The sequence below is a fragment of the Heterodontus francisci genome, chromosome 25 (genome assembly GCF_036365525.1).
Source record: "Heterodontus francisci isolate sHetFra1 chromosome 25, sHetFra1.hap1, whole genome shotgun sequence".
Taxonomy (NCBI): domain Eukaryota; kingdom Metazoa; phylum Chordata; class Chondrichthyes; order Heterodontiformes; family Heterodontidae; genus Heterodontus; species Heterodontus francisci.
In genome coordinates, this window is record NC_090395.1 from 37,125,203 (window position 1) to 37,150,922 (window position 25,720).

Consider the following 25,720-nt stretch of genomic DNA (forward strand, 5'->3'; position numbering starts at 1 on the left):
GCAACTGGTCCTTTCAGAGATCTGAACCAGCGTAAGTCATGTTGCTTAGTAAATTAAAAATAGACTAAAGTGCTAATCCATGTAGTTCTTTCTGGGAAAAGATCAAGATGATAATCTTAGAATTGACACTGCAGATAAACTGAAGTTAAACTTCAGGTTCAGTTCATTGGCTTGCTATGTATTTTTGGAATCTGTATGTCTTATTCCATCCAATTTGTACTAGGCTATATTGTAGCCCAGGGTCAAGAGGTATCAGGACAGCAATATTAATAATGGACTGTGGCCCTGAATCCTCTGTGTAAAGATTTCTGCTTTGTAAAGTGAGCCTAGTCTAATATCACAGCTAAAGAATAGTTGGATTCTGTAATTTTTTTGAGGTTGGAATTGCATTGAATCATTTCCTGTATCACGTGCCTTTCCCACTATCCCAGCAGCGAGCAGGCCAAACAAATCTATTTTATGGCACTGCTCATTTCCCAGATGCTGTTGGAGCCAGTTATGGCACAGATGAGCTCAAGCATTGGTGGAACATACAGGCAAATCGTGAGGTGCCAAAAGAAATCCGACATACTACAGAGGTCTGAGTTTAACGGGGCCCATTGTGCAGGTGAGTTATGTTTATGTTATTCTCACTTATAAGCTGTTGATTGACTGTGCATTTGTTAACTTTAAACCAGTTGTGGCTGAACGGGAAGCCTGCTGCTGTGGGACACGCGAGGCTGTTTGTGAAAGTAAACTAAAGCTTCTCGTAGACATCTCCTCAAGACGTTTCCTTCTGTCAGGATAACACAGTACAGATGTTTAAGTACAACTTACTTAAACACTGCAATCTAAGACCCTTATTCTTCGAAATCTGTTTCTATATATGTGTGTCCTAATATAATGCTAAACATTTTAAACTCCAGTCACTTTACTTTTCTACATCTTAATATTTGAAGTGTTCACTCCAAGTTTTAAGCCAAGATCACAGAGGTGAAAGAAGTGAAGTTTTTAAGGGATGAGAACAATAATGAAACAGATATTAAAGAGACTGGATGGTGAGGATGCTTGTTCCAGATTGAAATAATATTTGCTGTAGCCCATATCTACATCACTCCATCATAGAGAGATACAGCACTGAAACAGTCCCTTCGGCCCACCAAGTCTGTGCTGACCATCAACCACCAATTTATACTAATCCTACATTCCCTACCATATCCCCACCTTCCCTCAATTCTCCTACCACCTACCTACACTAGGGGCAATTTACAATGGCCAATTTACCTATCAACCTGCAAGTCTTTGGCTGTGGGAGGAAACCGGAGCACCCGGCGAAAACCCACGCAGTCACAGGGAGAACTTGCAAACTCCGCACAGACACTACCCAGAACTGAACCTGGGTCGCTGGAGCTGTGGTGCTAACCACTGCGCTACTGTGCCATCTTTGTCAAGTTCCACTGCCCCAGATCCTCATCCTCATTTTCAAATCACTCCATGATTTCACCACTCCCTATTTCTGCAATCTGCTGCAGCTATATAGAATCATAGAAACTTGCAGCGCAGATGGAGGCCATTCAATCTATCATGCCTGTGCTGGCTCTTTCATGCACCTTCGACACACTGTTATTGCTCATTCCCCATTCCCTCTGGGCTCATTGGCAGTGCTCCTTTAGCCACCATATCAACTCAGGAGCAGCCTCCTTTACCTTTTGCGTTGTCATCTTCTTCCTCGCTTTCATCAGTCACTTCAAAAATGCCCCCTCCCAATTCCTCTTTTCCTGTGTGCATTTGTGGTCCACCATCTTGTCCTCAGTTCTCAGAAATCCCTGTGTACGTAAAGAGTGCTTTGGAAATGTAACTTGCAACTGTTAATAAGTTAATAGCTTTAAGGCTGCCACATGATATATTAACCTTTCCCTTTGAGGTACTGACTGACTTTCTAGGCCAGAATGTGTTGTCAAAATAATGGTGAGGCTAATGGTGTTCATTATTTCTATGTAAATGGTAGAGCAACTTCAGGTTAAGAGCAGATACCCCGTTAAATGTGAATATCCAAAAGATCAATTGAGTTGTGTCGTTCTGCTGTTAGCTTTGCAAAAATTGCTCTCTGCCACATCCTTGACATGCATTGAATTTCATGAAAGTTGCTGTATTTGCATGGTAGATACAAGTAAACCCACTGTATATATTAAAGACCTGTAATTAGTAGTGTAAGTACCCTTTTAATGGCATGATAATTGTTAATTATTGCCAATCAACCTCTCTATGAACATAAGAACTAGGAGCAGGAGTAGGCAATTCAACCCCTCGGGCCTGCTCCGCCATTCAATATGATCATGGCTGATCCCACCTCGGCCTCAACTCCACTTTCCTGCCCGTTCTCCATAACCCTTCAACCCATTACTAATTAAAAATCTGTCTATCTCCTCCTTAAATTTACTCAATGTTGCGGTATCCACCGCACTCTGGGGTAGTGAATTCCACAGACTCACGACCCTTTGAGAGAAGCAATTTCTCCTCATCTCTGCTTTAATTCTGCTACCCTTTATCCTAGAACTATGACCTCTCATTCTAGATTGCTCCACAAGAGGAAACATCCTCTCTACGTCTACTTTGTCAATCCCCTTAATCATCTTATACACCTCAATTAGATCTCCTCTCATTCTTCTAAACTCTAGAGAGTAAAGGCCTAAACTGCTCAATCTCTCTTCATAAGACAAACCCCTCATCCCTGGAATCAATCTAGTGAACCTCCTCTGAACTGCCACCAATGCAACTACATCCCTTCTCAAGTAAGGGGACCAAAACTGTACGCAATACTCCAGGTGCGGTCTCACTAATGCCTTGTACAGTTGCAGCAACACTTCCCTACTTTTATATTCTATTCCTTTAGCAATAAATGCCAAAATTCCATTTGCCTTCCTTATTACCTGCTGTACCTACATACTAGCTTTCTGCGATTCATGCACGAGGACACCCAGATCCCTCTGCACTGAAGCACTCTGAAGTTTCTCTCCATTTAAATAATAATTTGCCTTTCTATTCTTCCGACCAAGATGGATAACCTCACACTTATCCACGTTAAACGGCATCTGCCAAATTTTGGCCCATTCACCTAACCTCTCCATATCCATTTGTAAATTTCTTATTTCTTTATTGCAACTTACTATCCCACCTATTTTAGTGTCATCTGCAAATTTGGCTATAGTACCTTCTATCCCTGCATCCAAGTCATTAATATAGATTGTAAATAGTTGGGGCCCAAGGACTGAACCCTGTGGCACCCCATGAGTTACATCTCGCCAACCAGAAAAAGACCCATTTATCCCGACTCTCTGTTTTCTGTTGGTTAGCCAATCCTTTATCCAAGCTAATAAATTGCCCCTAACCCCATGTGATCATGTATTAACTTTTTGTGCTGCACCTTATCAAATGCCTTCTGGAAGTCCAGATATACTACATCTACAGGATCCCCATTATCCACTTTGCTTGTCACAGCTTTGAAGCACTGAAAACTAACCATTACAAGCCTCATTGTTTCAGATTTTTATTTTTTGGGGGAGATTTTAGAAAGGTCAAATTTAAAGCTTAAGTTTTTTCTTACTTTTCTGTCTCTTTCTCTCACTAAAGGCTGAATTTTGCTGCGGGCTTTGGGACCCCGATGTTGGAGGCGGCCTCCTAATTGACTGCCTCCGGGCCTATCGTCCAATTTAGGATGGTGGGCGGACTCCTCACGCTGCTGGCCAAACCAGAGGGTCTGCAGCTCTTAAGCCTCAGCAGCGCCACCAGGAGAGGTGGGCACTGCTAAGGCCGGCCAGAGACCAAGAGGACACCTCAAAATGGAGGAGCCCTCAGACAGGTAATTTATAAAAATTCAGATAGCCAAAGGTAGGCCCCACTGATTGGAGGGGAAAGCACTGGGGGAGTGTTGGGGCCACGAGGGCTGCCTTGCCTCCCTGGGTTCCCCTCTTTGGGCCATGGAGACTCTGGCTTCAATGGCCCTCCTGGGCTGCCGGAGGGAAGCTGCCTCCATGAAGCTGACTTAATAGCTCTAATTGGGGCCTTAAGTACTTCAATTGGCTGCATGCTTCCAAGGCGCCGGCAGCTGATCCAGTACACAGCCCACTGCTGGGAAACTTTCCTGGTGGCGGGACTGTGTCGGAGAGCCATCCTGATGTGGCTCCCTGGCATTTTACGGGCCCCCCCCCACCTCTGTTCCTGCCATCCAGGGCTTGGCGAAATTCAGCCCTTAATTCAATTTTCTCCCCTCTCTTAATTTCTCTATCTGTACCTGATCTGATAGTGAATTGACCCACTTTCTCAGTCCTTCCACTGTTTATTGCCCAACCCTTAAATCTCATTGCTTAAGGAAAATACACTATTGATTGCCATGTTCACTCAGGTCCCAGATGCCCTGGTCCCCTCATTGTGATGTTATCAACTCACACTTTCAGCAACTTTGTGATTAAAAAAATATTTTTTGGAAGGGTGCAGGGACAAGTCCAACGAATGGCAGATGGCACGCGACAGCCAAATCTGACACAGATCCAGCATTTTCTATTTTTATTTCAGATTTACAGCAATTGTTTTTTCTTTTTTGTCTCTTTGATTTATTAACATTAAATGCTCTTATTCGGCCACCAGATGTCATCAACCCATATTTTGTACATGTTGCATGATATACTATTTATAGATTGCCTAGTGATTTCTGCAAGCAGGTAGGTATCGTTGCAGTCGAGGTTTGTAAGCAAGAGCCTCTTTAAATATGCATGTTGTTTCAGCAATTGATGAAACAATACAGAAATCCAAATTTAGCAGTATATTTCACATCACATCTGAAATTGCACCTCCCCCACTCCACTACCCCACTCCTCTTTATCTACGTGCTGTACCTCAGTGACAGAATCTATAGGCATGGGACCAGCTTTCAAATGTATGCTTATGAGACCCAGCTCTATCTTTCCACCACCTCTCTCACCCCCTCGACTATCAGACTGCTTGCTTGACATCCAGTGTTGGGTGAGTCACAATTTCCTCCAGCTCAAGATTAGGGAGACTGAAGCCATCATCTTTAGCCCCCAGCCACAAATTCTAATCCCTTGCTACTGATTTCAACCCCCTCTGGGCCACTGTCTCAGGTTGAACTGGACTGTTTACAACTTGGTGTCCTGTCTGGCCTGAACTGAGTTTAAAACCCCCTATCCTATCCAGCACAATGACTGCATTCTTCCACCTCTGCAACATCATCCCTTGCCACTCATACTTCAACCCTTCTGTCATTGAAATCCTTGTACATGCCTTTGTAACCTCCAGACTTGACTTCTGCAGCACTCTCCGCACTGGCCTCTGATCCTCCATTCTCCATAAAACTCTACTGCACATTTTGCTCAGCCATTGCCCCGTGTCCTTGCTGATCTACCTTTGCCTAATAATATATTCAATTTGAAACCCTCATCCTAATCTTTAAATTGCTCCATGGCTCTGCTGCACTTTACCTCTGCATCTGCTCTAGCTCCACACCCTCATCCCAAACACTCATTTTCACTCACACTGGCCTTTTGTACATTCCTCTTGCTTTGCCCCAACATTGGCACAGCTGCTTGGGTCCTACTCTCTGGAATTCCTTTTGTAAACCTCTCTCCGCCTTTCAGCCTCTCTCTCCTTCCTCAAAAACTTGCTGAAACCCCAGTTCCTCAACCAAACTTTCAGTCACCAGTCCTAATCCCTCTCTTCCTGACTGGGCATCAATTTTCCTCATGACTATCAGTGAAACACCTTGTGACATTTTTTATGATAAAAGGTGCAATATGCCTGTGAGTAACTGCTGTGAAAGTGAGATATACTCATCTTTGTTAAATTAAACACCAGGAACTGGGTTGAGATTAGGCAAACGTGTTTCATGAAGGATTTGACAGTTGAGAGAGAAGGAATAGTTTGTACCCCAAGCTGTTTGTTTAAGGAGTCTGTTTGAATACACAAAGGAACTGGTAGATTATTCATGCAGATGTAAATGTTGACATGCCAGTAGCAAAACATTGCAAATGTATAGTCCCATTATTGTCTCAACTGGACATGGGGCGGGGGTGGGTTGGGGGGAGGGGAGCTTGGGTGAGAAGGGTGGCTGGGGTGAGGTAGGTAGGTATGCAATGCTAAAACGTTTACTCTGCTATTGTCTTAAGTACCAACGTCAGATTCTTTTGTGTGGATGTCCACACTGAAAGGCCCCTGCTACAAGGAGCAACTGGGCAAAATATGCAGCTTGGTGCTAAAATGTGATTCTCCTGCCATATCATTTCAAAACTATTTCCTGTCTGACTGTTTTGTTTGCAATTCTAAAATAGTTGCAGATGTTGAAGTGGATGCCAGATCCTTCAGTCTTGTGATGAGAAATGTATATGCTTTGGAAACTCTTAGGGGAGAGTAAAAACATTCTCGAGGGAAGTGTTCATAATGTTCACTGGCAAACGTTCAGAAAGCACTCGCCAAGAAAATTATTTCTCATTATAAACTTCTCCTAACATGCTCCTTCCTACGTTTGGAAAGAAAAAATATTATTATAGTGTAATATTTACACAAATGCACAGCCATTAACTTAGTACACGGGATTAAAATCATTTCTATGATCAATTAAGTGTTGTTTTTAAACTAATTATTCTTCAGCCGTAGGATTGGGCCATTTATTGCCTAGTAACAGATGTTGAGCTATTCAGTTGTTAACACAAATTTCAACTGTTTGGTGAATAGAGGGGTGGGACTGAGGGATAGTGAAGATTTGCTCTGATCAGTATGTGTAGCAATATTGTAAATGTGTTCATAAATAACATGCTTGTGAAGCCACTAAGAGTACCCAGAGCAGTTCTTCCCCATAGATTAGCAGATTGTTGAGCTAAATCTAAGATTTTGATTTTCCTACCAAATCCTGGCAGAAATTTTGGTTTAAGGCTATTTCTAAATAAGTCATCAGCTTGTTACAGGTACCTGCGAACCAAAGATATTTGGCTGAATAAGAATCCAGAACTGATTTATACAAAACTGTCAATTTCATTATATGACTGAGTAGACACTATGGAGATTAAATTGAGCCAAGTAGTGTCTATTTTTAGACACTATGTGGCCACAACAACAACTCGCATTTATATAGCACCCTTAACATAGTAAAACCTCCTAACACAGGTGCGTTATCAAAGAAAATTTGACACTGAGCAACATAATGAAATATTTGGACTGTGGTTGTAGGTTTTAAGAGCATCTTAAAGGAGGAGAGAAGATTGAGAGGTAGAGAGATTTAGGGAGGCTTAGGGCCTAGGCAACTAAAGGCATGGCTGAGAATGGAGGAGCGACTTACAAAAGGGATGCTCAAAAGGCCAGGATTGGAGGAGTGCAGAGACCTCAGAGGGTTGTAGAGCTGGAGGAGTTTAGAGACATAGGAAGGGCTGAGGCCATGTAGGAATTTGAAAACAAGGATGAAAATGTTAAAACTGAGGCATTGCTGGTCTTGCAGCTGATGGAGGTGAGCACAGGAGTGACAGGTGAACAGGACTAGATGTGAGTTAGGATACAGGCAGCAGAGTTTTGGACGAGTCATGTTTATGGAGGGTGGAAGAAGGTACACAGCCAGGACGGTATTGGAATAGACAACTCTAGAGATAAAAAAGGCATGCATGAGGACTTCAACAGCTGATGAGCTGAGGCAGAGGTGGAGTCGGGCGATATTACATAGATGGAAGTAGGTGGTCTTGGTGATGGCGCGAATATGTGGTGGGATGCTCATCTCAGGGTCAAATACAACATTAAGGTTGCAAGCAGTCTGGTTCAGCCTCAAAGACAGTTGCCGGGGCGAGAGATGGAGTTGGTGGCGAGGTGACAGAGTTTATGGTGGAGACCGAGGACAATGGCTTCAATTTTGCCAATATTTAGTTGGAAGAAATTTCTGCTCATTTAGTACTGCATGTCAGACAAGCAGTCTGATAATTTAGAGACAGTGGAGGGGACAAGACAGGTGGTGGTGATCTAGAGCTGGATGTCATCAGTGTACATGTGAAACCTGACATTGTGTTTTCAGATGATGTCACCAAAGATGTAGATGAGAAGTAGAAGGGGGTCCAAGGATAGATCGTTGGGGGACACCAGAAGTAACGGTACAGGAGTAGGAAGAGAAGCTATTGCAGGTGATTCTCTGGCTATGACTGGATAAATAAGACTGGAGCCAGGCAAGTGCAATCCCAGCTGGATGACAGAGGAGTAGCGTTGGAGGAGGATGGTGTGGTCAGCAATGCCAAAAGCTGTAGATGGGTTGAGAAGGATGAGGAGGGATAGTTTATCACAGGCACATAGGATGTCATTTGTGACTTTGATAAGGGCCGTTTTAGTCTTGTGGCAGGGGCAGAATCCTGATTGGAGTCTGCAAACATGGAGCTTTGGGAAAGATGGGCATGGATTTGGGAAGCAGGAACAAGTTCAAGGAGGTTGGAGAGGAAGGGGATGATCTAATGTACTAAAATGGCGGGCAGGAAGTGTGTACACATTTCCAACTGGAAGTATGCAGCCCGCCATATTGGAAAAGGACAAACAAGAGGCACCCTTTTCTCATGCCAGAAGCAGGCGTTCAGCCCTGCATTTGCATATAACCCCCTGCATTTTAAGTTCATTTCTTGCGCAGGTCCACTGCACCTTTTGTGCTCATGTGATATGGGGAGTAAAGTTTCTGAATTGATGGTGTGCAAACATTGTGAAGGCACTTTGAGGTGATAGTTTCATATTGCTTCACACTGGCTCTAGTTTAACTGCTAGACAATTGCAGATGGTATGAAGTAATTTTTTTTAGTGCATCAAAATGCTAAAATAAAAATTTTAACTTGAGCTTAGACATAAGAACCTAAGGAGAATATAATAAAATAGGAGCAGGAGTAGACCATACAATTCCCTGAGCCTGCTCCACCATTCAATATGATCATGGCTGATCTTCTGCCTCAACTCCACTTTCCTGCCACTCACCATATTCCTTGATTCCTTGACAGACCAAAGTTGGAATTTCATGATGAGACGATGGCCTACCCACTGGCTGGAAAGACATCTTGCGTGACAGTGGCTACCCTGATCAGATCATTTCTCGCTGTATATCGCGCAAACTTATGAACGGCCTAAGGCCGTTATTTTTGGCCCTGAAAAGTGCCCAGTCCACCTCACATTATCCTGGAAGGGTAATATATCCCAGTGTGATGCTAGATATATAGGCCGTACGTCCCAAAGATTGGCGGATCACATCAAACAACATGTCCCTTCCTCTGTTCGCAACGGGCAAGGTACAGACCTTATCCAACCAGCCCGTGCTTGGAAAACTCAAAACACAGTGTCCAACGTTAGATGTGATTCTGTGATTGGATAACATTTGCTAAATAATCCTCAGTATGCGAAGAATTACGCTGACAACCAATTTAAGATTGTCAGTAGGGCTTGCAGTGTGGCACATTTGCGCGTACTGGAAGCTACATATATTAACACATAAGGCCTTGTTCTTTGCAGACAGGAAGAACATGTACAAACATTACGCCTGTTTCAGCTAAACAAAATAACTGACAGTCATTCGCTGGTTCATTCCTCAGGGCAATGCCTTGACCAAACAGAGCCAAGCTGCCTGGTTTAAATTTCATAGAGAGTTTGGCAGTTAACTAACTGTCAGTCACCATAAACTGGTGCATTCTCTAGGGCAACGCCTCTGCCAGTCAGAGTTCACGTGCCAACCAATCAGCACTCTTTTCTCACACAGTATAAAGTTCTTGTTTTCTCTTACATTGGTATTCTTGTGGATTGTCCCAATGAGTGCAAGACGAAAAGCTTCAACAACATATCTCTAATTTCAGCAATACTCTATAGTTCTTGCACATCTCTGTGATTTCCTTGCAGATTTGCTCCTCTATCTTTCAATATTTGGTGACTTATAGAATACCACTAGTAATGTGATAATACCCTTTTTGCTTCTCAACTTTATCCAAATGGATTCTGTCCTTGCCCCCTCAAGGACAGCCCCTCTTTCCAAAACTGCAATGTCTTCCCTAATCAGCATCACAACGCCCATACCCTTTTTTCCTTCTCCATCTTTTCTGAACACTTTATACCCTTGCATATTAAGCAGCCAGTCCTCACCATTTTTAAGCTACCTTTCTGTTATTCCCACTACATCATATTTCCATACTGCTATTTGCACTTGAAGCTCACCAATCATATTCACCAGACTTTGCACGTTTATACACATGTATTGTAATTCTGTCTTTGCATTCCTTGTAGCCCTTCACAATCTGCTCCTATCTAATATGGAACTACTCCCTTCTCTAGTACTGTCCAACATTATGCACCTTATTCCTCTCTTCTGCTTCTATATACTGATGCCTATCCCCCTGCCAATTTAGTTTAAACCCTCCCCAGCCTGGTGGAGATAGTGCTGGTCACAGACCTTTAGCTGTACAGGAGAGAGGAGAGCAGCAGAGAGGGCAGCAGTAGAGTGCATAATAGCAAAGAGAGGAGCAGCAGAGAGGGGAGCGGCCGAGAGGGGAACACCAAAGAGAGGCAGTTCATAAGAGGCCATATTGGCCACATAGGATCTGCAGACCAAGGATCCACTTTCTCAACATGTCAGAACACCGGAGGTACAGGATATCATGTCAGGTTGTGACAGACATTTACAGCCTGCTGGAAGAAAATGTGCTGCCAGCTGGACATGGTGCCATGCTTTACCAGTGGCTGGCAACTTTAATACCACAGCCCTCAACTTTTTAACCTTCCAGAGCTGTCCGAAGACATTTATAGGTGCACAAATACATAAGACAGGAGATCGAAGGCTTGTTTATCAGGCCAGGCAATTATGTCAACCTTGCCTGCGATGACACCAGCAAGAACAAGCTGGTGTTTGGGTTTGTGGCTCTGGCTGGCTTTCCACAGGTGCAGTGTGTCATTCACTACACACATGTGGCAATCAGAGCATCCATAGATCACCCAGGAGTATTCATCAAACACAACGGCTTCCACTCCACCAATGTGCAGCTGGTGTGCAACCACAAAAAGATATTTTTGTAATTGTGCACAAAATTCCCAGGCAGTTGCCATGATGCTTTTATCCTTTTTTTTATTTGTTTATGAGATGTGGCCATTGCTGGCTAGGCCATAATTTATTGCCCTTCCCTAATTTCCCTTAAGAAGGTGGTGGCTTGAACTGGGGCCTTAGCTTTTCACTTTGTATATCAATGATTTGTAAGAAGCAATAGAAAGTTATATATCCAAGTTTGCAGATGATAAAGTTAGGAGATTGTTTAGGTGAGAGCAGGAAGCGACAAAAGGATGTAGCTGGACTAAATGAAAAGGCAAAACTATGGTAGAGGGAGTTCAATGTGGGTGATCTCATTGAAACATATAAAATTCTTAGAGGGCATGACAGGTAGATGCTGAGAGGCTATTGCCCCTGACTGGAGAGTCCAGAACTAAGGGGCATAGTCTCAGGATAATGGGTCACCATTTAGGACTGAGAAGAGGAGAAATTTCTTCACTCAGAGGGTTGTGAATCTTTGGAATTCTGTACCTCAGAGGGCTTTGTATGCTCAGTCAATGAGTATATTAATGACTGAGATCAATAGGTTTCTGGACATTAAGGAAATCAAGGAATATGGGAATTAATGCAGGAAAATGGACTTGATGCAGAAGTTCAGTCATAATAGTGAATGGTGGAGCAGGCATGTGGGACCTTATGGCCTATTCCTGCTCCTATTTCTTATCTTCTACCTCCTTTTGTTCTTTATCTAGAGCGAGGGGCATACAGTTAAATTAGGGCTATGCCATTTTGCTGGGAAATCAAGAATAAATTTTTCACACTGAGAGTGGTGTAACTCTGTGTCCCAAAAAGTTGGGTCAATTGAAATTTTGCAGACAGGCATCAATAGATTTTTGTCAGTTGGAGGTATCAAGGAATATGGAGCAAACTGAGTTGAGATCAGCCATGAATTAACTGAAAGGCAGGATCGGCTCGACAGGCTTAATAGCCAACTCCTGTTCCTATTTACCTGTAAAGCAACAGTGACTACTTTTCAAAAGTAATTCATTGGCTGAGGATATGATTGATGCTGCATGAGTGTAAATTCTTTTATATCATATTTTGAACATATGTTGTTTCCTTTTGACTGTTATAAATAGAACTTTATATTTTGCTCGTTTTCTGTTGCCTGTTAAAGAATTTAGTTTTTTTTCAAATCAAATTGTCTGCAAAGAATAAATGGCACAAGCTAGACAACTGGAATGCACTAATCTGGCTCACAGAAAAACTGAAGTTTGTGTGACTAGTTCAAGATGGTCCAAAATTACTATTAGTTTCCAGGCTGAAGAATGTCAGTCCCACAGCTGAAGAATAATCCGTATAGAAGAACAGCAGTTGTTAGATTACAGAAATATTCAGATTACATGTGCATTGAGTTAATGGTACGCAATTGCCTAAACATTACCCTGCAATGTTGACAATGTGTTCTACAGAAGTAGGGGCAGGCTACAAGAAATTTATGGAAGTGTTTTTTTGCCAATGTGTTCTGAATGTTTGCCAGTGAATGGTATGAACACTTCACTTGAGAATGCCTATACCCTTCACTTGTACATTTCAAGCATGATTGTAGTAACAGTCCAAAACAGCCTGAATTGTCACCATAGCAACTGTATCAGAAAAGCATAAGCAAATGCACCATGGAATGCAAGTCAGATGTGTTTTTCACAGACAAGATTTGAAGAGATTTGCATTTTTCCGTGCCCTCCCAATTTTCTTGCCTCTTCCCCCATTCCTGTCCAGAGGCTGGGGTATGTCTCCAAGATCACCTAATTCCCTTTAAGATTTTGCCCAATTGACTACTATTTATGCACGAGCCCGGATGGTGAGTGCTGTCTGTCTATTTGAGAATGGGGGATTAAGCTCCCACCTGGGAGTAGAATTTCCTTGTGGGTTCTCCTCACCCCCAACCATAACTTCAATAGGAGAATGGTGGAAAACCCCAAAAAAGCAGAAACAGCTGTTCACACTTTAGAGTTCACCTGACGTGCATCATACACCCTCTTTTATTGTTTCATCATAATCTCTATCTCCCTCGTCATCCAAGGAGCCCTATTCTTGGTTCCCCTACCTATCACTCTTGTTGGAATCTACCTAGCCTGTACCTGAAACATCTCTTCCTTAAAGATAACCCATTGTTCTGATACAGCTCTTCCTGTCAGTCTTTGGTTCCATTCTACCCTTGCTAGATCCCTTCTGATCATGCTGAAATTAGCTCTCTTCCAATCTAGACCATTCTATTTTATTCTGTTCCTTGCTTTTCTGTATTACTAGTCTAAACTGTATGATACAATGATCACTCTTACCCAAGTGCTTCCTGACAAATACTTGGTCCACTTGGCCCACCTAATCTCCCAGCACCAGATCCAGCAATGCCTCCTTTCTAGTTGGGCTGAGAACATACTGATCAAGGCAGTTCTCCTGAACACATTTCAGAAATGTCTCCACCTCCTTACCCTTTACTCTAAAATTATTCCAATCGATATTTGGGTAATTAAAGTCACCCAATATCACCACTCTATAGTTCTTGCACATCTCTGTGATTTCCCTTCAGATTTGCTCCTCTATCTCTTTCTCACTATTTGGAGGCCTATAAAACACCCTTAGTAACTTGATCATATCCTTTTTGTTGCTCAACTCTAACCAAATGGATTCTGTCCTTGCCCCTTCAAGGACATCCTCCCTTTCCAACACTGCAATATCTTCCCTAATCAAGATTGTTACCCCACTTCCCTTTTTTTCTTCTCTATCCTTTCTGAACACTTTATATCCTTGTATATTAAGCACCCAGTCCTCGCCATTTTTCAGTTATTGCCATTACATCATATTCCCATACTGCTATTTGTGCTTGTAGCTCACCAGTCTTATTCACCACACTTTGTGTGTTTACACAAATGCATTGTAATCCTGTCTTTGCATTCCTCGTAGTCCTTCTCAGACAATTCCCATCTAATACGGAACTACTCCCTTCTCGAGTACTGTCTAACACTCTCTCTCTGATCCCTCCTAATATTTTTCTATTTCCGACTTAAGTCCTACCTGTCTCTTCCAATTCTCCGTGCACCTTGGTGTTCCTCTCTTGTATTATCTTCTGTTTCCCACACTCCTGCCAAGTTAGTTTAAATCCTCCCCAATAGTGCTATCAAATTGCCCCGCTGGGAAATTTGTCCCAGCTCTGTTCAGGTGCAACCCATCCAGCCTGTGCAGGTCCCATCTTCTCCAGAACTGGCCCTAGTGTCCCAGGAATCTAAAGCCCTCCCTCCTGCACCATCTTTCCAACCGCACATTCATCTGCACTATCGTTCTAATTGTATACTCACTTGCGTATGGTACTGGGAATGATCTAGAGATTAGTACTCTTGAGGTCCTGCTTGCTAATTTCTTACCTAGCTCCTTAAACTCTTTCTGCAGTACTACATCCCTCTTCCTACCTATGTCATTGGTACCAGTGTGGACCATGACTGCTGGCTGTTCACCCTCCCCCTTGAGGGTGCTCTGCAGCCATTCAGTGACATCCTTGACCCTAGTACGAGGGAAACAACACACCATCCTGGATTCATGTCTGCTTCAGCAGAAATGCCTGTCTATTCCCCTAACTATCGAATCTCCTATCACTATCACTCTTCCAGTATTCTTTTTGCCCCCCTATGCAGCTGAGCCAGCTGTGGTGCCATGGCCTTAGCTCTCGCTGCACTCCCCAGGCAAACCATCACTTCTACAGTATTCAAAACTGAATACTGATTGGAGAGTGAGATGCACTCAGGGGTCTCCTGCACTGCCTGTCTGTTTCTTCCTGACTGCCTGGCGGTCACCCTTCCCTCTCTCCCTGCATACTCTTAAGCTGCAGGGTGACCACATCTATAAACTTGCTATCCACGAAGCTCTCAACCTCACGGATGCACTGCAATAATACCAGCTGTTGCTCAAGTTCCAAAACCTGGAGCTCAAGCTGCTGCAACTGACGACATTTGCTGCACACATGGTTAACCAGGACACAGGAAGTGTCCTGGAGTTCCCACACTATAAAGGTTAAAGCAGCCTTGCTGTTCCTTTATCGATTGGATAATAAACCTTGGTACAATAAATAAACCTTGCTACTATGAATACTAATAAACCCTACCAATAGTAATAAACCTTGCCAATAGTAACAAGAACCTTACCAATAGTAATTAACCTTATTTAAAAACAAAAGGTAACACTCACCACCTACTCAATTGTTATTTGTCATTAATACGTAATATTTTTAACATTTTTAAACTCTAGTTATTTAATCTCAGTCTCTGTGCAGCAATACTCACCAGCCAGTCAACTCATGGCTTTCCTGTGATGTCACTGTTCACTTTTCTTTCAAACTCAGGGCGTGCTTGGCCTCCTGTCCACTGCTCACCAGATTTTTCTAAGCTTTCTGCTGATTATCTTTTGAATAATAGAGGGAGACTGGGAAATATTATCCTTGATATACTCCGATATCTTGTAATAATCACTCCATGATGGGTGATAAAGATCTGTTAACTTAGCTGAATTGGTAGGTGTCATCTTAGCTCAATTGGTTGAACGGCATTGTGACTCAGCTGGCAATGCTCTGGGCTCTGGGGCAACTCCTGTGTCACCCCTGCCCAACTGCTGTCTACTCAACTGCCTTTTCCTAGCCCATGCTGCAGTAAATATAGTGAAATATCTCAATCAAAACTCTATAACATTATCAGCTCCTTTCCTTAAAGTAGCTTGACACTAGCCTCAAACTGACTGAATCCCCTGCCAATAACATGGGCTGAATGGAAATGGGATTAACTCTCCCAAGACAATTATATAGTTTGAAATGTATGCAGCTACTGCAATTTACGAAGTAAATCCACAGTACATTAATAATAGTGTGAAGATGAGACTTGTGTCGGAATTTTATGGGCCCCCCTGAGGTGGGAAAGGAGGCAGGGTGGGGGGGCACAGAGTATCGCGATGGGTGGTTGAGGGGGTGGAGGATGTTGCCTCCCCATTGCCAGGCGATCTTCTTGGGGGGCAGGATAGGCCAATTGAGGCCCTTAAGTGGCCTATTAATAGCTAATTAAGGGATTGGTCCTGCTGCCGCTGGGATCTTACTAGTGGGGGGGAGGGGGGGCCTTCACCATGTTGGGAGGATGCCTTTCAACACAAGGCACCCTCCCTGCGGGCTTGGAGGGGCCCTCGTCCGTGGGCAATTTGTGGCCGATGGAGGACCCCACTGGGAAAAACTTTACCCTCTGGGACTCACCTCTCCCTGGATTTCATGACCACCCCCTCCTCGCCGAGGCCTTCCAGACTGGCTCCGGCAACCTCACCTCATATACCACTTGTCTGGGGTTCCAGCACTGGGCCTGGGACCAAAGCCTCTGCAGTACCAGCAGTGGCCACCGCTCCTGGCAGTGCTGCCAATACTCTTGAGCTGCCGGCCCTCTTATTGGCCAGCGGCTCATGGAGGCGGGATCTTTAATTGAAAAATAGCTCCAGAGGGGCTGTCAAAATCGCCTTTTCGGCCCGGCACCGGGAGCTCCACCTCCTACACAAAATCCAGCCCTTGGTCTCCACAAAGATTATGTTCACTCATAACAATGCTATCATGGACAGATACATCTGTGGCAGGCAGATTGGTGAGACCGAGGTCAAGTACATTATTCCCTTGTGTTGGTTCATTCACCATCTACCGCAAGCCCAGTCTGGCAACTTGGTGATAATACTGAACCACTCTTGGTGATGACTCACCTAGAATATAATTCTGTGCCCTTTCTACGCTTATTGCTTCTTCCATGTGGTATTCAATATGGAGGAACACTGATTCATTAGCTGAGGAATGTCGATAATCAACAGGAGATTTCCTTGCCCATCTTTGACCTGAAGCTATGAGACTTTATGTGCTCCAGCACCAACATTGAGGGCTCCCAGGGCCAATCAGCCCATATTGTATAACATTTTTCCGCAAATGCCGGGATGGTGACGGAAGAGTCAACATTGGTTGATAGGTATGATCCTTTTTTGTGTCCTGATTCGATGCCTGGGTCATAGTTGAATGGTCTGACTGGTTTTATTCTTTTGTTCCTTTGTAGTGGTCTGATATAACTGAATAGGCTTGGTAGGCCTCTCCAGAAGGCAGTTAAAAATGAACCACGTTTGTGTGAGACTGGAGGCACATGCAGGCCAGACCAGGAAATGATTGCAGGCTTCCTTCCCTGAGGACATTAATAAACCATTTGGGGTTTTATGATATTCCAACAGCTTTATAGTCACTTTTACTGATACTATCTTTTTTATTTCCAGATTTTATTTTCTTTTGATTTCAAATTCTCAGACTGCCATGGTGGGATTTGAACTCAAGTTCTCTGGATTGTTAGTCTAGGCCTCTAAAATACAGATAAACAGTTTTTATTCTCCTTCTCTAGCCTACATATAATCTGGCTATTGGTATCCCATTGTTTGAGCTTATTTTAATGATATAATTGTGAAAAATAAAGGCATATTTTGGTGGTATTTCTCTCATGTACAGATGAAAGGCTTAAAACTCTTTCTGGATTTTAAAAATGCCTGAGAAATCAGAGATGGAAGGAGCTCTTTGCCCCAGTATAAATTCTGTGTATTTGTTTTTACTGCAACAATAAAGGCATCAGTAAGACATTTGTTTTTACAAAAACAAATAATTATTGAGCCCTCCACCGAGCTTTTAAGTCATAGGTTTTGAGGGAATTGTGGAATAACCTTGCTGGAACTGGAGAAAGTCATCATAACAGCGGAGCTTGCTCAGACAAAGTAGCCTATGAATCTGATACCTCCTTTGTATTATGGAAGTGCTTCAAGGAGAAGCAGGTTGTGCCATACCTGCCCTAAACAGGCTCATGTGGAGCATAAACACAGGCATAGACCTGCTGAACCAAATAGTCTGTTCCTGTGCTGTAAAATCCTCTGTAACTCTATATATCCTGGATTAAAGAATCAGCCTGGGGGTTCCAAAGGACTGGAACAATTGTGCATCTGCAGCTGTTTGAAAGCCATGATTTGCTACTTGATTTCAGGCTGCTGGATCTTGATGGGCCCCTACAGACCAGGAATACAGAATATTGTTGGGAACATTATTGGGTTACCCCCTGTCTGTCTCATCCAAGAATTGGTATTTGCTATAGGAGAAAGACCAAAGACTTCGCAGGGCTTTGGGGAAAGAGCAGGGTCTAATTAGATCACTCTTTCAAAGTGCCATCGCAGACACAATTGGCCAATTGGCTTCTGTGCGGTATTGTTTTATAATTCCTTCTAACATCCAGGCTTGGCCTAATAAATGGTAACATTCACAACACACAAGTGCCAGGCAGTGAACATCTCCATAAAGGAGAGTCTAACCATCTCCCTGTAACATGTGTGTATGTGGAGTGTGCAGTGTATATGTTGTCTGTGACTGTGTTGTGTGTGATTGTGTTGGTGTGTATATGTGATGTGTCTGTTGGGTGTGTGTTGTCTTTTGTGTGTATGGTGTGATGTGATGTGTCTGTGTTGTTTATGCATGTGCATGTGGTGTGTCTGTTGTAGGTTATTTTATATTTTCATTCATGGGATGCACATATTGCTGGCAAGGCCAATATTTATTGCTCATCCCTAATTGCCCTTGAAAAGGTTGTGGTGAGCAGCTTTCTTGAGTCTCTGCAGTCAATGTTGTACAGGTACTCCAACAGTGCTATTAGGTGAGGAGTTCCAGAATTTTGACCCAGTGATGATGAAGGAACAGTGATATAGTTCAAGTCAGGATGATGTGTGATTTGGAAGGCAACTTGCAGGTGGTGGTGTTCCCATGTGTCTGCTGCCCCTATCCTTCTAGGTTTTTTTTTGTTTATTTCCAAAATATACTTTATTCATAAAAATCTGTAAAAATTACATTCCCAAACAGTTTAAAACAGCATCAAGTCAAAAAATACAAACAGTGCAAAGGTGATCAGTTACCTTCTATACAATCATGAGTTGCCTCACAACCTTTCCATTTCTTTGTCATGCCATATACATTTTTACATTTACAGCACACAAAATTTTCCGGATACAGTTCGAGGGGTTTCCCATGGATCCAGCCCCTCAGTTCAGCTTGGTGGGGGGACCTTACACTGTGGTCTTTCCCCATTGAGCCTTTGCTGCGGCTGCCCCATGCTTTAGTGCGTCCCTCAGCACATAGTCCTGGACCTTGGAATGTGCCAGTCTGCAACAATCGGTGGTGGACAACTCTTTGCGCTGAAAGACCAGAAAGCTTCGTGCAGACCAAAGGGCTTCTTTCACTGAATTGATAGTCCTCCAGCAGCAGTTGATGTTTGTCTCGGTGTGCGTCCCTGGGAACAGCCCGTAGAGCACAGACTCCTGTGTTACAGAGCTGCTTGGGATGAACCTCGACAAAAACCACTGCATCTCTTTCCACACCTGCTTTGCAAAGACACATTCCAGGAGTAGGTGGGCAACCGTCTCTTCCCCACCACAGCCACCGCGGGGGCATTGCGTGGAGGGGGCGAGACTTCGGGCGTGCATGAAGGATCTGATGGGGAGGGCCCTTCTCACCACCAGCCAAGCCACATCTTGGTGCTTGTTTGAAAGTTCTGGTGATGAGGCATTGCGCCAAATGACTTTGGCGGTCTGCTCGGGGAACCATCCGACAGGATCCACCGTCTCCTTTTCCCGTCGGGCCTTGAGGACATTCCGTGCAGACCACTGCCTGATGGATCGGTGGTCAAAGGTGTTCTCCCACAGAAACTGCTCCACGAAGGATAGGTGGTACGGCATGGTCCAACTGCATGGAGCGTTCCGCGGCAATGTGACCAGGCCCATCCTTCGCAACACCGGGGACAGATAGAACCTCAGCACGTAGTGACACTTGGAGTTTGCGTACTACACACAGCTTGATGCAGCCGCACACGAAGGTGGTCATCAGGATGAGGGCCATGTTGGGTACATTTTTCCCGCCCTTGTCCAGAGATTTGAACATCGTGTCCCTCCGGACCCGGTCCATTTTAGATCCCCTGATGAAGCGGAAAATGGCTCGGGTGACCACCACAGCGCAGGAGTGGGGTATGGGCCAGACCTGCGCCACGTACAGCAACAACGTGAGCGCCTCGCACCCGATGACCAGGTTCTTACCCTCAATGGAGAGAGATCGCTGCCCCCATATGCCCAACTTTTGTTGTACCTTGGCTACTCGCTCCTCCCAGGTTTTGGTGCACGCGCCGGCCCTTCCGAACCATATCCCCAGCACTTTCAGGTAATCTGACCTGACGGTGAAGGGGACAAAGGATCGGTCAGCCCAGTTCCCAAAGAACATGGCCTCGCTCCTGCCGTGGTTAACTTTGGCTCCCGAGGCCAGTTCGAACTGGTCGCAGATGTTCATCAGTCTGCGCACAGATAGTGGATCCAAACAGAAGACGGCGACGTCATCCATGTACAGGGAGGTTTTAACCTGAGTGCCTCCGCTGCCAGGGATTGTCACCCCTCTTATGCTCGCATCCTTCCTAATAGACTCAGCAAAGGGTTCAATACAGCAAACAAACAAGACCGGGGAGAGAGGACAGCCCTGTCTGACTCCAGATTTGATCGGGAAACTTTCCGATTCCCACCCGTTGATTGAGACTGCGCTACTGATGTTTGTGTAGAGCAGTTGGATCCAATTGCAGATTCCTTCCCCAAACCCCATTTTGGAAAGCACGTCCATCATGTAGGTGTGCGATATCCTGTCAAAAGCCTTCTCCTGGTCCAGGCTGATGAGGCAGGTGTCCACCCTCCTGTCCCGCACGTAGGCGATCGTATCCCTGAGTAGCGCGAGACTATCAGAGATCTTCCTGCCGGGTACAGTACAGGTCTGATCGGGGCGGATCACCAACTCCAGAGCAGACTTGACTCGACTGGCTATGACTTTGGACAGAATCTTGTAGTCCACATTAAGCAGTGAGATGGGCCGCCAATTCCTGATTTCTGCCCTCTCCCCCTTCTGCTTGTAAATGAGGGTGATGATGCCTTTCCTCATGGATTCTGACATGCTGCCGACCAGGAGCATACTCTCGTATACTTCCAGCAGGTCCGGGCCGACCCAGTCCCACAGGGCTGTATACTATCCTTCCAGGTGGTAAAAGTAGCAAGTTTGGAAGGAGCTGTTGAAGAAGCCTTGGTGAGTTGCTGCATTGCATCTTGTAGATCGTACATACTGCAGTCATGGTGAGCAGATGGTGGAGGGAATGAATGATTAAGGTGATGGATGGGATGCTGATCAAGTGGGCTGCTTTGTCCACGTATTTAGCCAATTCACTTTTGAAAGTTACTGTGGAATCTGCTTCCATCACCTTCTCAGACAGTGCATTCCAGTTCGTAACAACTCCTGTTATTTTTTATGATTTTATTTGATGTTTCTGTCAGGCAAGCCCCCCACCTGCCAAGAATTAGGAAAATTAATTTAGCCGCATGAACATTGATTTTAAACTGTTCATAGTGAAGAAAGAACTTGCTTTAAAAAACAATTGGAGACGTTGGCTGGAGAGAGACATTAGCATATCCATAGACAGTACTTCAAAGGACAAAGGGGCTATTCCCTGCTCCAATTTAATACACGATGGACTTTTGATTACCAGACGTTAAAGATGGAAAGGCTAGCATTCCAGGTTAACTGCTAAAATGGCTGAATACGCAAACTGGTCGAACCGGTTTGGGTCACATGACTAACTGACTGTTGGAGTCTTTTTTGAATTTGAACTTCCAACAAGGAAAAACACAGAAAACTGTTTGCTCCTGGACTGGAAAAGAACTCTCTCTTGTTTGCTGTCATCTCGCTCTCACCAGCTTTGGAAACCATTGAGGACATATGAACACCAAGAGAGTAAAGTCTCCTACAGTGAACAAGGTTTAAGAAGAATACTGGGCCCCAACAAAATTGTAGTAAAACTACAGCTGTAGTAAAAATAAGTAAGGCAGATGAATTGAGGGTGTTGATTAGCACATGGGATTATGATATTATTGCTATCACAGAGACATGGCTGAGGGAGGGGCAGGACCGGTAGCTCAATATTCCAGGGTATAGAATCTTCAGGCGAGACAGGGGAGGGGGTAAAAGAGGAGGTGGAATTGAACTGTTGATCAAGGAATCAATTACTGCAGTAAGGAGGGATGATATCTTAGAAGGTTCCTCAAATGAGGTCATATAGGTAGAACTTAAAAACAAAAAGGGGGCAATCACTTGGCTGGGAGTATACTACAGGCCTCCAAACAGTCAGGGAGAGATAGAGGAGCAGATATGTTGGCAAATCTCGGAGAGGTTTAAAAATAATAGGGTAATAATAGTAAGGGATTTCAACTTCCCCAATATCAACTGGGATAGTCTTAGTGCCAAAGGCTTTGCCTGTGGAATTCGCTACCACAGAAAGCAGTTGAGGCCAAAACATTTTATGTTTTCAAGAAGGAGTTAGATATAGCTCTTGGGTCTAAAGGGATCAAAGGGAATGTGGCGAAAGCGGGAAGAAGTTACTGAGTTGGATGATCAGCCATGATAATAATGAATGGCGGAGCAGGCTCAAAGGGCCGAATGGCCTACTCCTGCTCCTATTTTCTATGTTTCTATGTTAAAGGGGGCGGAATTCTTAAAATGCATACAGAAGAGCTTTTTGAGCCAGTACGTGGAAAGTCCTACAAGAGAAGGGGCAGTACTGGACCTAACCTAGGGAATGAAGCCGGACAAGTGGTAGAAGTGTCAGTGGGGGAAAATATCTGGGATAGTGACCATAACTCTGTAAGATTTTAGGTAGTTATGGAAAAGGACAAAGATGGACCAGAAATAAAGGTACTATATTGGGGGAAGGCCAATTTCAATACGATAAAACAGGATCTGGCCAAAGTGGACTGGGAGCAGCTACTTGTAGGAAGGTCTACATCAGACCAGTGGGAGTCATTCAAAGAGGAAATAGTGAGAATTCGGAGCCAACATGTGCCCATTAAGGTGAAGGGTAGGACCAACAAGTCCAGGGAACCCTAGATGTCAAGGGATATAGTGGATTGGATCAGGAAAAAAAAGGAGGCTTATGGCAGATTCGGAGGGCTGAAAATAGCGGAGGCATTAGAGGAGTGTAGAAAGTGTAGGGTGGTACTTAAAAAAGTAATTAGGAGAGCAAAGAGGGAACATGAAAAACACTGGTGGGCAAGATAAAGGAAAAGCCTAAGGCATTTTATAAGTATATTAAGGGCAAGGGGATGACCAGGAAAAGAGTAGGACCCATTAGGGACCAAAGTGGCAATCTGTGTGTGGAGCTGGAGGACATAGGTGAGGGTTTAAATGATTATTTTTCATCAGTGTTCACTATGGAGAAGGACGATGTAGGTGTAGAGATCAGGGAGGGGGATTGTGATATATTTGAACATCTTAACATTGAAAGGGAGGAAGTATTTAGCTGTTTCAGTGGGCTTAAAGGTGAATAAATCCCCAGGCCCAGATGAGATGTATCCCAGGCTGTTATGTGAGGCAAGGGAGGAGATAGCAGGGGCTCTAACACAAATTTTCAAATCCTCTCTCGCCAGTGGAGAGGTACCAGAGGATTGGAGGACAGTGAATGTGGTACCATTATTCAAGAAGGGTAGTAGGGATAAACCAGGTAATTACAGGCAGGTGAGTCTAACATCAGTGGTAGGAAAATATTGGAAAAAATTCTGAGGGACAGGATTAATCTCCACTTGGAGAGGCAGGAATTAATCAGGGATAGTCAGCATGGCTTTGTCAGGGGGAGATCATGTCTAACGAACTTGATTGAATTTTTTGAGGCAGTGACTAGATGTGTAGATGTGGGTAAAGCAGTTAATGTAGTCTACATGGACTTCAGTAAGGCTTTTGGTAAGGTCCCACATGGGAGATTGGTTAAGAAAGTAAGAGCCCATGGGATCCAGGGCAATTTGGCAAATTGGATCCAAAATTGGCTTAGTGGCAGGAAACAGAGAGTAATGGTTGAGGGTTATTTTTGCGAGTGGAAGCCTGTGACCAGTGGTGTACCACAGGAATCGGTGCTGGAACCCTTGCTGTTTGTAGTGTACATTAATGATTTAGATGTGAATATAGGAAATATGATCAGTAAGTTCGCAGATGACACCAAAATTGGTGGTGTCGTAAATAGTAAGGAGGAAAGCTTTAGGTTACAGGACGATATAGATAGGCTGGTAAATGGGCGGAGCAGTGGCAAATGGAATTTAATCCTGAGAAGTGTGAGGTGATGCATTTTTGGAGGACTAACAAGGCAAGGGAATATACAATGGATGGTAGGACCCTAGGAAGTACAGAGAGTCAGAGGTACCTTGGTGTACTTGTCCATGGCTCACTGAAGGCAGCAGCACAGGTAGATAAGGTGGTTAGGATGGCATATGGGATACTTGCCTTTATTAGCCGAGGCGTAGAATATAAGAGCAGGGTGGTCATGATGGAGCTGTATAAAACATTGGTTAGGCCACAGCTGGAGTACTGTGTACAGTTCTGGGCACCACATTATAGGGAGGATGTGATTGCACTGGAGAGGGTGCAGAGGAGATTCACCAGGCTGGAGTATTTCAGATATGAAGAGAGACTGGATAGGCTAGGGTTGTTTTCCTTGGAGCAGAGAAGGCTGAGCGGGGACATGATTGAGGTATACAAAATTATGAGCGGCATTGATAGGTTAGTTAGGAAGAAACTTTTTCCCTTAACAGAGGGGTCAATAACCAGGTGGCATAGATTTAAGGTAAGGGGCAGGAGGTTTAGAGGGGATTTGAGGAAAAATGTTTTCACTCAGAGGATGGTTGGAATCTGGAACGCACTGCCTGAAGAGGTGGTGGAGGCAGGAATTCTCACAACATTTAAGAAGTATTTAGATGAGCATTTGAAACGCCATAACATACAAGGCTACGGGCCAAGTGCTGGAAAATGGGATTAGAATAGTTAGGTGCTTGATGGCTGGCAGAGACACAGGCCGAAGGGCCTGTTTCTGTGCTGTATAACTCTATGACTCTAAAACTACCTACAATCGAGGGCCCGACAGCGAGCTCAAAGCACAGTAAAAAAGAACCCTCTTTAGGGATTGCCTCAAAGCTCTCCATTTATTTTTTTCTTCTCTCTTTTCTGTCCCTATTTGCATGTAGAAACATAGAAAATAGGAGCAGGAGTAGGCCATTCGGCCCTTCAAACCTGCTCGGCCATTCATTATGATCATGGATGATCATCCAACTCAGTAACCTGTTCCCGCTTTCGCCCCATACCCTTTGATCCCTTTAGACCCATATCTAACTCCTTCTTGAAAACATATAATGTTTTGGCCTCAACTGCTTTGTGTGACAGCAAATTCCACAGGCTCACCACTCTCTGGGTGAAGAAATTTCTCCTCATCTCAGTCCTGAAAGGTTTACCCCGTATCCTTAGACTATGACCCCTGGTTCTGGACTCCCCCAACATCGGGAACATCCTTCCTGCATCTACCCTGTCAAGTCCTGTTAGAATTTTATAGGTTTCTATGAGAACCCCCTCACTCTTCTGAACTCCAGCAAATATAATCCTAACCGACTCAATCTCTCCTCGTACATCAGACCCGCCATCCCAGGAATCAGTCTGGTAAACCTTCGCTGCACTCCCTCTATAGCAAGAACACCCTTCCTCCAATAAGGAGACCAAAACTGCACACAATATTCCAGGTG

At 44.2% G+C, this 25,720-nt stretch overlaps 1 protein-coding gene across 3 annotated transcripts in view; it reads left to right on the forward strand.

The window, feature by feature from the left end:
- Positions 1 to 457: 457 nt before the first annotated feature.
- The window catches only part of LOC137384082 (tetraspanin-18B-like), a 154,949-nt gene continuing 129,686 nt past the window's right edge, over positions 458 to 25,720 (forward strand). For 2 of the 3 annotated variants that reach the window (XM_068057668.1, XM_068057663.1), the window contains exon 1: positions 458 to 607. The gene's annotated coding sequence lies outside the window, so the exon portion shown is untranslated. Of the gene's footprint in view, positions 608 to 3,759; positions 3,839 to 25,720 lie in introns of those variants that run through there. The other variant, XM_068057671.1, reaches the window with a different exon arrangement.